At 34.5% G+C, this 16,750-nt stretch overlaps 2 long non-coding RNA genes across 3 annotated transcripts in view; one reads left to right on the forward strand and one right to left on the reverse strand.

Moving 5' to 3' along the window:
• The window catches only part of LOC135080761 (uncharacterized), a 61,551-nt gene that overhangs the window by 30,989 nt on the left and 13,812 nt on the right, over positions 1-16,750 (forward strand). The gene's annotated exons all lie outside the window — the stretch shown is intronic.
• The window catches only part of LOC135080759 (uncharacterized), a 40,287-nt gene that overhangs the window by 19,663 nt on the left and 3,874 nt on the right, over positions 1-16,750 (reverse strand). For both annotated transcript variants that reach the window (XR_010259069.1, XR_010259068.1), the window contains exon 2: positions 11,444-11,504. This is a non-coding gene — a long non-coding RNA (uncharacterized LOC135080759). The remainder of the gene's footprint in view (positions 1-11,443; positions 11,505-16,750) is intronic.

Raw genomic sequence — 16,750 nt, forward strand, 5'->3', positions numbered from 1 at the left:
CCCAAGTAAAACATTTTCTTTGACTTGAACCACACATTAAACTTAAGTGGGTATTTTTTGCCCCAGAGGGCACGACATGTGCTCCTTAATCCCGATCGCCGTGGGAGGGTTGCGGGCACAATAACCACTTGTAGCTTAAGAAAAAACTTACATTGATTTCTTATCGATTACTTATTGCAAGTACATAAAGTTGTTATTTCTATGCAACTTTCAGTCCCTATCTACCTCCTTGAAGTCTACGAAAGGTGGTGCAAGTCTTTCTCCAGGTCTTATCTATAAGAGGTACAGTCGATGGCATCATAAAGTATACATTTTTTTTGTTGCAAATTAGAACCTACTTACAACTAAATAAGATGCAATACTCTTTTCAATCACATTATGTATAATATTTTGATACTATCAACATAAACACACATCACTAATTCTAATCTTGCCAGTTAATAACACGGAACTATAATGAAACGCATTTCAATGAAAAAAATACCTTAAGGTCCGGAAGCAGCCTTTTTGCGGATTCATCTTTAAAAAAAATTCATCAGTAGCTGTTGTTTTTTTGCCAATATTTGATCAAACATTGGTCACGGTTTGCGGGATATCGCACGCGCCTTTCGAAACACCTTTTCTGACATTTGCAAATGCATCTTTCCTATCTCCTGGTGTAAAAAAAAGTTTATAATATCCAGTTGTTGTGCGCAGCTTACACTTATGTTATTGATGCTTATGAAAGCTTGTAACAGATTTTTAAAAGCTCATAAAGGAAATAAACATTTGAAAAGATAATACAATTGTAAAATATATTGTTTCTATAAAAAGAATTTGCTTGTACATCTATGTTAACTTTGGATTTTGTGTACGCGTTTTTAAATAAAAAAAGCTTTCAAAGTTTTTCCCAAAAAGTTAACCTCTCGTTGTTTAAATAAATAAATACGTTATCGGAACCTATGTAAACCGTGATAGCACTGAAGCTAGGCGTCCTCTGAAAAAGCCAAAAGCAATGTTTGTCCACGGCACACATTGCCAGAGGCACTTTGTAGGTCGTTGAACTGTTGGTGGCAATATAAATATAAGACAGCGATAAGATATCGACGCGTTAATAACAAACAAAACACTGCGGTATTGAATTCGAAATTTAAGATTTTCTTTTGTTTTTTATTCTTTTTTATCAATATTAGTCAACTGACATACTTTTTTATGCTGTCAAAACGGGACTCTCCTATTGATTTTTTAAGATAAAGGGACTATGACGTCACTTGTTCGACAAGTTATTTAACTATTAATTAATTTCAAAGCTCCTAAAATTGAATTGTAAACTACTCGGTTTTAAAATATAGAATGAGTGTTTTTAAGGAATTTGTGTTTTGGAATCCATCCATTGAAAGCCTTCTTTTATACAGTGACATTCTCTTCTTAATATCAATGACCTTTAGTAGATTTTATGTTACTGCATGTATTATAGACGTTATTTTAAATTGTGTACTTTAAAACAAGCAGTTGTTCTAACAACAAATAGAGTGATCAAATAAGGAACCGAATCCTGTACTCTTTGTCATGTAACTGGAGACGCCGTGACTCAACAAGACGGGATCGTCTGGCCATCTGGCAGTGATAATGCGTGCTTAATGTATGGGTTGTTTTGTTTTAATTATTTAATTATCTGCTATTAGTTTAGTATGAATCATAAGTACTTCACGAATGCCATCTATAATAATAATATTAACTTTGTGAGTAAGAATGGGTGTTTGTTGCTCATTGACGCAGAAACTACTGGTCGGATCTTAATGAAACATAACAATGTTATAGCTTACAGCTTATGAACTATACACAATCTCGCTAAACTTCGCACTAAGTCGCAGTCAATAGCTATTCTTTTGATAAATAGAACATCACAATGGTTAAAGTATGGTGCAAAAATGTAGTCATCTAGTAACTTTCGTAAACATACTCAGTAAACAAAGACCCTATTCCGCAAACCAATTTCCAAACAATCGACTACATCTCTTTCGTTTACGGAATACTAGCATTAATTCCATTCGACTATAAAACTCAAAGTTGTTTGGAGTAGACCTCCAGTCGCTATAAATCTTCGATCACACACGGCAACTAATTACAAGTTGGCCTAATGTACAGTCAACAACACTTCAGATAAACTTCTTATTGCGAAATCGACCTTATTACGACTGCATAAGTCACAGTGTATCGCTTGATGTGCCGTCGTTTGTACTGTCTTGTCACTCGTCTTGTACTCGTGCGGTTAGTGGGAATGCGCCAATTTAACTTGTTGTCTTGAGATTCAGGATACTGATGTTTTGTATCATTAGTTCAATTTCACTGTTATATTGCCAGAAAAGTTTTAGAAGAGTTTTATTATTTGCTCAATATTAAAAAAATAGATACGGTTTGAGATAAAACGCTGATAATTTTAAGACAAGACGTTAAATTGGTCTTAAACGACACTAAATGTATTGAGAATTTGAGATTGACTACGAAGCTCTACGACAGTCTACGAGATTGTCTCGTAGACGTCTACATCTCGTAGTACGCGTAGCTTTATCTTGAAAGTAAATAATCTCGTAGATATGCAACAAGATTCAACCAGACTTCTATGTAATTTTATATGCATGCTTAAATTAAATTAAATATTGAGTGTTACTTTCTAATTATGTATCACAAAAATATGTGCATTATTAGTGGATAATGAGTTACGATATAGGTATGTTAGTTACGATATTTTTTTAAATGTAACGCCCTCTAAAAATATTATTTCTCCACTCTAAAAATGACCGCCATTTCACAAAAATTACCTGAGTGATCTTCGCAAACGCAGCCGGCACGCGCACGCAACGAACAAAGGCAAAACAATAAACGCCATTAACCCCGAACAAAAGGAGTAAAAGCCAAGTCGGGGCACAATTAAAACAAGAAATAATAAGGAGTTGTAATAATAAGTATTATATTGTTAGTGTGACAGGGGTTGCACCGGGCACCTGGCGCGCGCCCTACGTTTTGTGCCAAGATGCGTACAGCTCTGATTTTTAGTATCACTTGGGTTGATGACCTTTTTATTTTTAAAGGTGATAAGAGTGTTTGTTTACTTAAAAATATTCCTTTATTACTTACGTTTTAACGACGGATCGATCGATTTCATAATAGATTTTTTTCATAGTCATTTTAAACCAATAACATTCAACTTTTGAGCCCTTATTAAATCACATATTGTTGTCTTATTCGTAACTAGCGGCCGCCCACGACTTCGTACGCGTGGATCCCGTTTTACCCCCTTCATCTATCTTACGCGGTTTAGATTTTTTCATACAAATTTTTTTTCCCGCTAACTCCCGTTCCCGTGGGAATTTTGCAATATCCTGTTGTGACTAAGCTTTAAGTTTACTAAGGTATCTGCATGCCAAATTTCAAGCGTCTAACCACAGTATATATATGAGCTAAAGCAGTACGGAAGCTTAGCCCTTTCGGCGAGTTAAATACCTACACTTCAACTGAGTGTTAGGGTTGGCACTCTTAATCTTTATAAAATAATTAGGTTCTTACTTACTTATTTATTAAATCGTTTATTAAGGTTTTTTAATTATCAAATACCTAATGGAATAAATTAATTGACTAAGTAGTTAACAAAAAAATAAAACGTTAATAAATTAGGTACCTACTATAATGATCGAATACCTACATAATCGAATAAATTGATTAAGTATTATTAGAGGCCGGTAGAAGGTCTATTCTCATAAATAAAATACCGGATATTTACTTTCACATACCTATTGCCTCATTTTAAATACAGTTCATCACTTAGCACAAAAGCTTGCGGAGCAAATTACTTTATCAAATAGAACACATAAATTGTTAAAAAGCGTAATTACGTAATTAAGAAGAATAATTCTGAATTATTACGAAGTTTAAAAAATGAAAGTTCTGGTTTTGAAGATGCCGAGTTCAAGCATCCGTATACTACGCAATACACTCGTGGCATGTTTTTAAAAATACAGCGGACAGCGCATGCAATAAAATTAAATTATTATAAAAACACAACGCGCGCGACACTCGCGACGGATGGACTGCGAGGTTCGCTTAGAGCTCGTGTAAAGCGTGCGTCTGTGTGCGTGAGTCTGATTTCGAGCGTTTGTATGAAGCTTCCGTACTGTTTTAATTTATCTACTGTGGTCTAACTTAAGCGGTTTAGATTTTTCATACAAATGTTTTTTCCCGGTAACTCCCGTTCCCGTGGGAATTTTGCAATATCCTGTTGTAACTAAGCTTTAAGTTTACTAAGGTACCTGCGTGCCAAATTTCAAGCGTCTAACTTAAGCGGTTTAGATTTTTCATACAAAATGATTTTCCCGCTAATTCCCGTTCCCGTGGGAATTCCTAAGTATCCTATAACCTGCCCAGGAGTATGAAGAATAATTGTACCAAGTTTCGTTAAAATCCGTCGAGTAGTTTTTGTTTCTATAAGGAACATACAGACAGACAGACAGACAGACAGACAGACAGACAGACAGACAGACAAAAATTTTACTGATTGCATTTTTGGCATCAGTATCGATCACTAATCACCCCCTGATAGTTATTTTGAAAATATATTTCATGTACAGAATTGACCTCTCTACAGATTTATTATAAGTATAGATTAACAACGCTAAAAATATTAATTAACTGTTTAAATCTATTTCCTTATCAATATTCGTCAAATGATTTTATTAAGCTTTTTATTTTCCTGTTTAGTAGACATGCATTCATATTATAGTAATATTGTTGCCAGCATATTTTTTATTCTAAATAATAAGAAACAAGAATTGGACACAGTTCATAGACTTTAAAGAAATAAATAATGTAAATCAAGTCCTATTTAATCAAAGCATTAATAATGTATTTTCCTTAAATTCCTTCTCACCTGTTTTCACTGAATAAATATGTCGTAATTTTGAATAAAAACGAGTTGTGGCTTCACCCCAAGTATAAATGGAACAGCCACGCGACTTGGCTGCCATCTGTCTTTGCCTGCACCTGGCCGAGTACATCCAAGAATTATCAAGCCATTTTAGACTCTATTGTAAAGAATATAGAGCTAAGAAGTCTTAGGCCCGTGCAATATGGTAATGCAGTAACTTTTGACATGGCAACAACGACGCTACTTAAGTAGCAATTACTATTAAACTACATTGAGGGTACTGAGAGTAAATAATAATAAAAGTTGATTTAAAAGAGATGATATATGACAGAACTTTGGCTTGTATTAGGCAGTCATTTATTCTGCAAAACTCGTCCAAGTCATACTTAGTCATTAAAGAGATTCTTTATTTTAAGTATATTTTTTATGCATACCAAGGCAGGTATTTGACCGCAATCGCACCTGGTGTTTTAGTGAGATGCAGACTAGGATGGTACATATCTGTCACATAGTTACGTACTCGTACGAAATAAAAGAAAAACGTATTTATTATGCAAAATTTCAGATCAGATGAAATTCATAATATTTAAGTATTTTTGTTTTAAAATTGAAAAATGTATCTAGCAACCAAGCAATTGTTATTCACTAACGTAAGAAATGTACAACAGTTGCCTTCACTATTTTGCAATACCAAGTATTACCTTGTATAGATTTGATTTTTTAAATGAATATGTCATTTTTTAAGCAAACCAAGTGTCCCGTCAAATTCCACCGAACTCTTTCCCACACCAAATCACTATAATTACCGTCAAATGCTAATTCAGCTATGTACAGGTGCACCAACCTTTACATCGCTTCAGGAAGCGGAAGCGAGCTCCGCCAATGGCGATGGCGGCCCGTCACGCGCGGTGACCGGAGCTTACAATAGCTTTCATTTGTATATCGAGCTTAATTGTAATTGTCTTTATTGTACACTTCCTAAAGAGGTTCTTCGGTATATAATTTTTGACACATAATCATGAATATGGTATACGTCCATTGGTAAGAGACGCCTTGTTGATTTCCTAAAATGAATGTTTATAACTGCCTGGGTCTAATAGATTCTTGATTTTTTTGCCAAAATGATTCACGCTGACGGTCTACCTTCGTCCATGTGAACGAATATTAAAAGGCACTAACTTGCATTTGCGATTGCATAAATACGAGTATACTTAGTTCCTGGGAATAAAACATATTATCAGCACTCAATTTTTAAAGAAATATCAGCACTCTTAGCCAAATAAATACCTTTAGGCAAAGACCTTTGGGAAAAACCCGTCATTTCGATAGTAACGATATTAATTAATAATTATTTAATAACCTATTCGATACTGTCTTAATGTTAAGACTATTCCGCATTCTTCATAGAAACAATAGTCTGCTCTCGCTATTATAATTTTACGCATAGTTTTCATTGAAACTCTTGAAGAATTCAACCCTGTAACATTAGGAAATAAACTATTCAAGAAATTCTAAACATGGCGCCACAAAGAAGGCGCACAATGTGTGACGCAAGTCGGGTCGCGGCGTGAAAGGCGCGGGAGCATACGGGCGCGCGCTCGCGACGGTGACGCTGCGGTTACGAAGCGATTTTACAGAAATGACATTATTAGCACTCTTGGATAAACAAACATTCGTGAAATATTCAGTTATGTGACCGCTACTCTGTTTGAAATAAATAGAACTTTCACGCATAGAGACGCTTTGCTTCATCATAATAATTGCCACAATGTTACTTGGTCTGGTAACAGATTATTACAAATTTTGCAGCAAAAATCAGTTTAGCTTACCTATCAAGTTTGATGAAGTTGTTTAAAGCACGCACAGTCGCACACAGATGCAATATTATGCTCAGCTTAGTCAGCTTACGTCTCAAACTGTACAAAACTTTTAAGGACAAAAAAAATGTTTTTATATGAAAATGTGCGTATTTTTTTTTCACTCATTAATTTCTTCTCTCAGTGCCGCTATTTTTATTTTAGCTTACTAAACCGCGTCGCGCCTGCTCGTGATTTCCTCCCGTGTGTTTCACTGTCAAGCGCTTACACGGCAACTTGGGTGCTAACACCTCACGCACCGACACTCGCGAATGGCACGCGTTAAGTTTTCGCATTAACGCGAAAACTAATTAGCAGCATCTTTTGAACGCTAGTATGCGTTACACGACAACGACAAAACACCATATTATCATCCAGATAGAATTTTTTTCCCTCATTTCAAGTAATTAATGTTTCACACAAACACGAGTGTAGCAAACACACCATTTATTATACTTTTTAAGTACATAATATGTATGTATTTTATATTACTTTATGCTACGAGATGTTAGACATTTTAAACACTTCCAAACCTAAACCAGTGAGGTGCCTGGATTTGACTTGGATTTGAGACGTGTGAATAAGTACGTTGAAGTTACAATTCTTGGCAAGCTTGTACTGCAAGTAAAAAAATTAATACTAAAGTATTAATTTTATTTACCTGAAAAGGTATTTAAAAATACCTTTTCAGGTAAATAAACCAGTTCACGTAGATTTGGTAAAGCACCACCAAAACAAATCCCTCAAGTTTAATAAACCGAACTAAGCTCAGAACTTCGACGCAAAGAACTACAAATTTAAATAAAACCACATTCAAACTTAGAAGCGCGACACAAATTCTGAATAACCGACATTCTAAACCGAAAAGAGAACGGCAGAAAAGCGTTGCCAACATAAAAGGCTCCGCGTTTCGTTCCTGTAATGATCGCTAAGACTCGCTTCATCGCGTTCTTAATTCCGAACGTTCCGTAATGAGATCCACCTTCACCGTGTCTGCGTACAATGGGACGCGATGCGTGTGCTTTCCTTTTTTTTCTAAACCGTTTTCAAGGGTCGTGCATTCACTATCCAGCCAGCATTTAAAAAGATGGAGTTTAAGTAATGATTCTACCTCTACGTGCATTCGGACGGAGCTGTATGAGGTTTTTAATTTCGTTAGTGGGTTATTGTATGTCTTTGCCCGCGCTAGTCGAAAGTCTTCATTTTGCAGCGTTTATGAATAAAATTTTCCCGCTCGAAATACCGTCAAAGATGAATAGCCTAGATTAATTTATACTTAGGCTAGGCCTTTGTTGGCGTATTAATATTGTGTGCGGATAAAATGAGAGCGCTAACTAAGATTGCAATGCAGATTCAAAAACGTTTTAAAACAAAAGTAAAACTCATTTTGTTTATAATATCTTTAGTGATTTTTTTTTCGATAGTGCTTGTTCTAAATAATGTTATTGTTTATCTACAATGAAGTCTTTTTACATAAACAGGGTAAAACATCCAGTATCTGATAGTTAATTTATAACGTAAACCGATTAATCTAAAGCTTCAATACAGGGTGTTACTTTGCATTCTTGCCATATTTACAGAGGTTACTATATTACTGATACTGAACACAAATCCGTAAAAAAATAATGCCCGAAAATTTTTTTTTTAATCTTGAGTATTTTATTTTATCGACAATCTGTTTATCACACCACTAATTATCGTAACGCATGCACATCACTTGTTGGCGATGGCGATGGAGACTTTTTTACTTTTTATTGTATTTTTAAAATAATATCTATTGCAATCTATTGTCTTTAAAATGTCTTTTTGACACTTGTAAAAAACTGAAAAATCCATCAAACACAAATCACGTTAAAAAAAATACAAAAATGACTGAAGTGAATACACAACACAACGAATAATTTAATCAAAATGGTGCTTGGAGTGTCTGCAAGACGTCTTAGACGAAATGCTTGATGACGTACCCTTAGTGTTACACCAAATGCTCTACTACCAGCAGGATGGTGCTCCCCCACAATAAGGACGTCAATAGTGCGCGAATAATACGTTTGGTGAACAGTGTATTGGACGAGGGGTCCAGTAGCTTGGCCACCACGATCCTCGGACCTGACACCAATGGATTTTTGGAGTGACTTGAAACGACTGGTATGCGCAAAAGAGATAAACAGTGTAAACGCGTTACATGAAAGGATTGTTTTAGTGAAACTGTGATACAAAACGTTTATGTGTTGCGAAAACTAAAGCGAAAAACCTACGCTAGACTGTGCCTTCATCAGAACGGAGGACACTTTGAACACTTGCTTCGCAGTACGTAAACTTTGTAAGTAGGAACTTATAAATAAATAATTAATTGTGAATAAGGTGATTTCATTTCATACTTAATTTATTAATTTGTAAAAATAGGGTACAATGTTGTAAATTAATTGAAACCCTATTAATTATTACGTATTTTTGACGGTCCTAAGCCCGTAAAGTAGAAAGGAAAATCTGAAATCAACTGAAGAGTATTTTAAAATAGTTATTATGACTGGATAAAAAGGCTGGTACCCAGAGCCATAAAATTAAGAACTAGGCCACGCCCACTAGGTTTATTCCACTTGCACCTGTAGAACGTGCAAGACAAAATTGGTTTATTCCAATTTGTACTGAAAAACCAAATTTAATAAAATCTTAGTGTACTTTCTTTATGGGAGTCTCTTGTTTATCTTAAATAATAGGTATTGTTCCCTACTTTTATCTCTGTGAATATGGCAAGAATGCAAAGTAACACGGTGTATATTAATTAGTAATAATGAAAATACAATTTTATTTGTTGAAGGTTCTAAGAAACATTATGGATCGCACTTGAGTACTGGATGTTTCACTTTATGGGTAAACACGTATATTTTTAGATTATCTTTGGCTTAAAAAAGTATTAGGCCATTTTGGGCCAATACCTATAACCAATGATTCGTTTTCGAAATCAATTGTGTCTAATAAAACCACGGTTTTGCATTTAGGGACATAAGTGTATCTCAAATCCGAACAGAGGCCCAGTTCTCCGTCATCAGTCATTACCACAAAATAAAACCGTCGTAAAGCAAAAAAGACAGTTTAAAAGGCACAAACGGAGCGGCCGCATCAGCCTCTCCATTAGCGAGACGGGAGCGGTTAAAAACTTAAGATGGCGAACACAATTGCTAGAGTAGTGTTGCTATGGAGACTAGACCTAACATAGGTACTCTTACCCTTTGAGCAGTTCTGAATACGGCCCTTGAATTGTAAGTTCTTAAGTTAAGAAATATATCACTATTAAGCTTTTGGTTTGGTTGCCTTGTTTTAAATATCTGGTGAATAATTTTTAAAGGCGTTTGAAAAGTACAATATTCAAATGACATAAATATGTTATGAAATTTTACAATGTATTGTAATAGTTACTCGTATAATACAAATGAATGTGGAATGTTTCCACAAGTGCGAGAATGGTGACTGTTGATAATGCATGAGAATTTTGCGATAGTGAATTATCAGCCGTTCTCAATCTTTTAATTGGGGCGATTTTAGTTTTTAGTCTGTAGAGTGGCTCGGTATATGTGATTTTAGATATAAGAATGTATTACTTAATTTAAGTGAAATTGTGAAGTGTGTTCAGATTTTATCAGCTTTGATAAGTTATGTTGGTTTGATAGAGCTACGGCCACATAATTTGGTACTTAAAGACTATTTTCTGTTCTTTTGTTCGTTCGTTTCAGCCAAATGACGTCCACTGCTGGACAAAGGCCTCCCCCAAGGTTTTCTACAATGAACGATCCTGCGCTGCCCGCGACCTTCACCAGATCGTCGGTCCACGTAGTAGGAGGCCTGCCCACGCTACGTCTTCCAGACCGTGCCAGCTACGTGTTCAGTCGATATGACAAATAATAACAAGGTGAACCAAAAGTTTGGCAGCCTATGACCGCACCCACACACCACACGAGTGTCTCACACTCGACTTGAGTCCGCGCGCTATCTGCAGGCACCCTATCGCAGTCCGCGGACATCCGCCGATATGGACACATCCAGGCGTTTCATCGAGACAAGAAACGTTTTAAAATATGGTATTTGTGTCACTTCTATAATGAAAAGCCCAACTATTAGTTGTAAGTGTCTCAGATATGACAGTGACACTGACATGAGGGCGCTATATCAATTCAAATTACCAGTTCCAATTTTTGCCACTAGACGTTTCAGTGGGTCTAGACAAAGTGCAAATTAAAATCGCAAACCAGTCGAAAAGCCCCTTTTTTGTATGGAGTTTTGACGGATTCGATTTTCGATTCGATCAAAAAGTGCGTTTTGTCTAGGGGGGCAGAATTGTTGAACGTTTTTTGACAAAAAGACCGATGATATGACATTTTCAGATAAGCAGTAGACTCAAACAATGTTTGTAAAGGACAATTTTTTTCAACGCTAAATAGGGTAACCTACTAAAGCCTGTGAACCCAAAATATAAAAAAAAAAAACAAATTTTAATTGACTATAAAATTATTTCGCGAATTAAGTTGGCAAATAAATATTATGTATGTGAAGTCACATAACTGGTATACTAACCTACTAATAAAAGATGTGAAAAGTTGTGTTTTTACAATCTATTTTCAGTTTTAAGAATGATAGATTTCATTGCTCTAAATAATACTAGAAGTATAGGGTATGATATTTACTTACTTACCTAAAGTCTAGATGTTGAAGACGTCCAATTGGTAGCTCCCTTCGATGGCGGTTAGGGAAGTCTGCAAAATAGAACTTAACGTAAAATATTTGATAAAATCAGTGTAAAGGACACCGACATCTTTAAGGACAATGCAGCAATGTATTTGGCGGGACAAAGCTTTATTTTGATATCAAACTATTTAGGCTCTACGTACACCTACAGTACACTCAGGCTGGGTTGCACCATCTTACTTTGACTTTAACAAATGTCAAAAAATGACAAACTTCATACAAAAAACACCGGTTATCGGCTACTTAAACTTAGTTACGGTCAAAGTTAGGTGGTGAAACTCAGCCTTATTTATTCTGTGACTCTCCCAGCCCAAACAAAGACAAGTCAGTTCTCTTTTACCTTTAAAGTAGTGCATCCGAATCTTTATTAATAAATCTATTTGTCAATCTATTCCAATATCGATTATCTTAAAATCCCGCCAGCCGCGTTACGTATATTCATTGCGTTAAAACTATTTATTACGCTGGATTCTCTTCGATTACGCACACAGTATTTTACCCAAAAATAGCAAAGCATTACACCCCCATTCTTGCTTCACACATCGTCCCGCAGGACACGTGAAAGTCCCGAAGTTCCCGATCGATAGTCTCAAACTTAGGCCCCGCCCACGTCTTACGCCCCACCCTCCGCGGCTCCTTGGCGACGCCCACTTTCTTATAGCTTTCTTAACCCTTTATACTCTGTAAGTAGATAGATTTTGCCCGCGGTATAGCCCGCGTGGGTTTCAGTTTGGAAGTTGTTATCGCGCGTCCCCGTTTAAAAACTTCATTTATTGTTATTAAATCTTTTTTCATGTCAATGCCAACATGAGAAATGATTGATTGAGAACTGTCAACTCCTATTTCACATTTACCTAACTTGTAGGTACTTATTTCGCTACCCATAAAAAGTAACCTGGTTCCATAATACCTATACAAGGTCTAATTTATATTTGTATCAAAATGCATAAAAATTGGTTAGTGGTTTAGGCATGAAAAGATAACAGACAGAGCGTTTACTTTCGGTTCGGATAAAAAAAATATAGTGACAATTTTTTTTCCATACTTTGAATGTTATCATGCTTGTTTTTCTTTGAGTTCATACATTATAACAATTGATATTCTACCATAAAACATTTATGATCGGTAGATAATTTACATTACTTTATGATATTATTAATATATTTTATGATACAGAAACCCAACTCAATATTTCATTTAAAGAATTGTTTTACTGTGTTAAAAAGATTCATCGTTTTAATTATTTGACAATTTTACATATTGAAATTGCTATTATAAATTATCTGTATTGTATAACTTGTTGGCGCGTTGGACTTTCTGTAAGCCTTCAAGCAGATTATAAATAAATAAATAAATAAATAAATAGCATACTAACTACCAAGCATATTATAACAACCTTTAATACTATGTAGATTGTAGAGTATTATAATCGCTGTAGCGATTGGTAGACACAATAAAACATTTCCCACACCAGCCAAGCAATAACTTCCAAGTTTACCTAGCGTATATCTTTCTAAGTCGGCTCTAAGCCTAACCAATCGCACGCCTACGTCTTGCCCCGCCCCCTTTCTTAGGAGTTTAGGAGTGCCCCCCACTCGTGTCTTCCCATACGCCTACATCTTAGAAACCTCCTACGTCTTAGCAACCTCCTCTAAGGACAGTCCTACCTCTTAGTAATAGCTTAAGAAGACAGTATTTTTAAAAAGTGAGAACTAAAGTAATACTTAAAATGTTAAACAAAAATGAAGCTAACACAGTAAAAAATAATAAATCAATACTTATAAAAAAGCGGTAACCAATGTCTACAGTTCATTGTAGACAATTGCATATTAGTAAATAAATGAGTAGGTATAACTAACTAGGAAGTTTCAAAATACTATAAAAAGAAATAAAATTTGAACAACAAAGAAAATAAAATTAAAACTTACACTGCCCTCTACAATAACCTTAACAAACTAACGGGTTAACATTTATGTATGATTAGTATGATTTCAACAACGCCCTCTATACTTTGTTGGATGCATTATAATGTCTACTAGCGCCATCTATAAAGTGCCAAGGGAATAATATAACGCTTGCGCTTGCGCTTGCGCTTGCGACGCTTTGTAACGCCATCTGTTGAAAATGGGAACTAAAGCGTGATCCCCGGTGAGCTTTTGAGCTTGCTTGTTGCTGACTGTTTTATAATAGTGTTACTACTGAATTATAGATGGCGTTAACTTAAAATATGCAATTCTTACTAAGAATATTTTACAGCATTACCAAATAATATACGCCTGTAATTCTAAAAAAACTAATTTTGTCACGTTTCTAGCTTTAGATTGTGATAGTATGTCTTTATGGATTATAATAGGTTTTAAACTAATATTAGGTTATGACACTTTAATATATGAGTTAGTAGTTATTATAGCCCGACCAGGAACATAAAAACCCTCGCCATGTTGCGGAAAACTAATGGTACTAATTTCTTTTAATGGCAACAGTAACTGAAAACTTCATTGACATGTCACCTTGCATGTCAGTCTATTGCTGTCAAAGTGTAAACAAACTTTATTTTAAATGTGCGCAATTGATTTTGTGAATTAAATTGCTAAAATCTTTTTATAGTCGTGAAAGAAAAGTGGTTCACAATGTGTTAAAGTATTTGTCGAAGAGAAATACTAAGGGTTGGGACAATATTTTCATTGAATAATGTTTCCGACAAAGGTTGTCAAATTGACTGACATGTTTATCGTATAGTACAGTCTACTATGAAAATTAGCTGTGGTTTGTTTCAACTACCTATTTTAAAATTTTTTGTCACTTTCTGAGTGTTGAATTTAATGGAATTGGGAAAGAAGTACCGAGTTTGAAGCGTTCATGAGCAGACATTGCAGTAGAATATTCAAGTTCTGAATTTGATTATTGATGAATAATAAAATAAATCCTACTAGCTCGATTGATGGTTTCATTTAATTTATTTAAACCAGGTTACCTATAATAATATTTTTTCGTTAATTTATGAAAATATCAAATAAGCCCGTAATCCTGAATCCTGATACATAAAGTCAGCCTATTAATTTAACACAGGTACGACTGTACTCAGTGTTGCACTATCAAATGCAATTGACGCGCCTCTATGCCAGGGTTTTTATGTTCCTGGTCAGGCTATACTTAATTTCTTTATCTAAATATTTTTTAATTTGCTACTAATTTATGTGAATGTCGTGATTGAAATTGCTATGAAATAGTAAATGCTACCTACCTACTTCCCCTGTCTTTAAAATGGTTAAGTCGTTCATAACAATTATTACTATTTAGAAAAAATGGTGGCTCAAAAATATTGAAAAAGTTAATTTAATTTTACTTGTTACCTAAAATTTTTGCAAATACTAACTACATTTTAATTTATAAATGAATGGCAATACGCATTGGATTAAAATTCGACCGAACAATTACATACAGTATTTGTTATTCAATATTCGAGTATTATTTCCTGGGCGCCTGTCAAAGGCTTAACGGCAATGCAGCGTAAAAGTTGATTGCTATAATGTTTTACCAGGCGCCACAGTAGTCGCTAATCCTACACAAAAATAATCCCATGTATTCATATAGGTACTGTAGCTTTTTATTTGATGAAACGGTGCAAAAATATTAACTAGAAAACTGCCCGCGGCTTTAGTCCTGTGTGGACTAGGCTTGTAAGTTGTAACAATCAAATATACCTACGTTACTTTGGCGTATAAAATATCCTGTCGGTGAAAGAATGTGCACAGTAGGGTGGTTGTTCGAAAAATCACCTCTTACAAGAAAAAGCTAATTCACTTTTTAATAATGATGTAAAATACATAATATATGAAGTAGATAGATTTATTTGTGTGTGAAAAATGTTTGTACCCTCATAACAGTTATTATCATCTAAGAATAATATTGATCCACAGAAAATATGTCAACATCTCAAATTTTTTTGCGTTTTAAGCGATAGGAATTATTTAGCATATAATTAGTGTTTTCAATATCTAAGTTATATACGATTTTAATAAGTAGGTCCTATTTTTGGACGTTGTTTGAAATTATTAACAGCGGGGCTTTAATAGCTTCTGTGTATGCCAAGATCATGTACCTATTTTGTATCTCTTAGTTTTATAAGATTTTGTCCTTACTCAACAATCACTGTAGATCTACACTTTATTTTAGAGCAAAATTGATTTAACTTTAAAATAACAATGACGATATTTTAACCAGCGAGTTGAGAAAGATATAGTAAAGTCAATCAATTATTTTGAATTTCCAATCTCTCTAATAAACTCAGATCTCTACAGCTAGTCTCTACTCTACAAAAATCGTATGCCGTTATTTGCAACTAAAAACAAACCAGAAAAGCTCACCCACAATGTTTTTTGTAAATTTCTGTCAATACATAAAACCACACATTTGCATTCTATTTCGTTTCAGATCTAAATAATCCCTCAGTATATTTTTCTGTAATACCGTCTACATTTAGAATTTGTTCTTCTCAAAATGATAAGTGACATACATGATTTTTCTTTCGTAATGATATATTTTGAATAATATCTATAGGGAACATCAGTTGTCCCCTAAAGATCTCTTTTGTTATGGACATTCTCAATAAAACTATAATGGCCCCACCTGCCCCATTCAAAACGGGTAATCTGTGTTCAGAACCGTCTCCTTTATTCAAAACTGGTTCTAAAAACACATTTTAGTATTATTTTTACTTCTTCAATAACAGGCATGTCTTAAAAACCTCGCTTAAATCTTATTGGTACACTGGTAGAAATATCTCTGCTCGTATTTAGAAGGGTTTCCACTATTTTAATGTTATTTCTATCAAGCTAAACTGAAATTATTATTCATTGCAGATGGACAAAAATAATTATATCAAGCGCACTTTTTTTGACCGGCAATAATTTTAAAACTATTAAAATGTAAGCGTGGATCAAAAATTGACAACAATAATGTTGGTTGTCCTAAATAAATTTTAAAAAATCTAGTCTAGTGATCTAGAGTTCAAATGCTAACATTTAAGGTCTGCCAGAGACACAAATGATACATTTTTTTAACACGGCTTCATTCAAAATTAAACACTCTTTTTAATATTAACAGTCTATCCATGAAACTAGAATATCAATGTTTAAAGAGAGATTCTACCTTTTAAAAATGTCTCATGCTCGGCTACTCACTCACCTGTATAAATATAAAAAATCCAAATGGAAAATAAAAAGAAAACAAAAAACAACCAAAAAATATTTAT

This window comes from Ostrinia nubilalis, chromosome 18, assembly GCF_963855985.1.
Source record: "Ostrinia nubilalis chromosome 18, ilOstNubi1.1, whole genome shotgun sequence".
Classification (NCBI taxonomy): domain Eukaryota; kingdom Metazoa; phylum Arthropoda; class Insecta; order Lepidoptera; family Crambidae; genus Ostrinia; species Ostrinia nubilalis.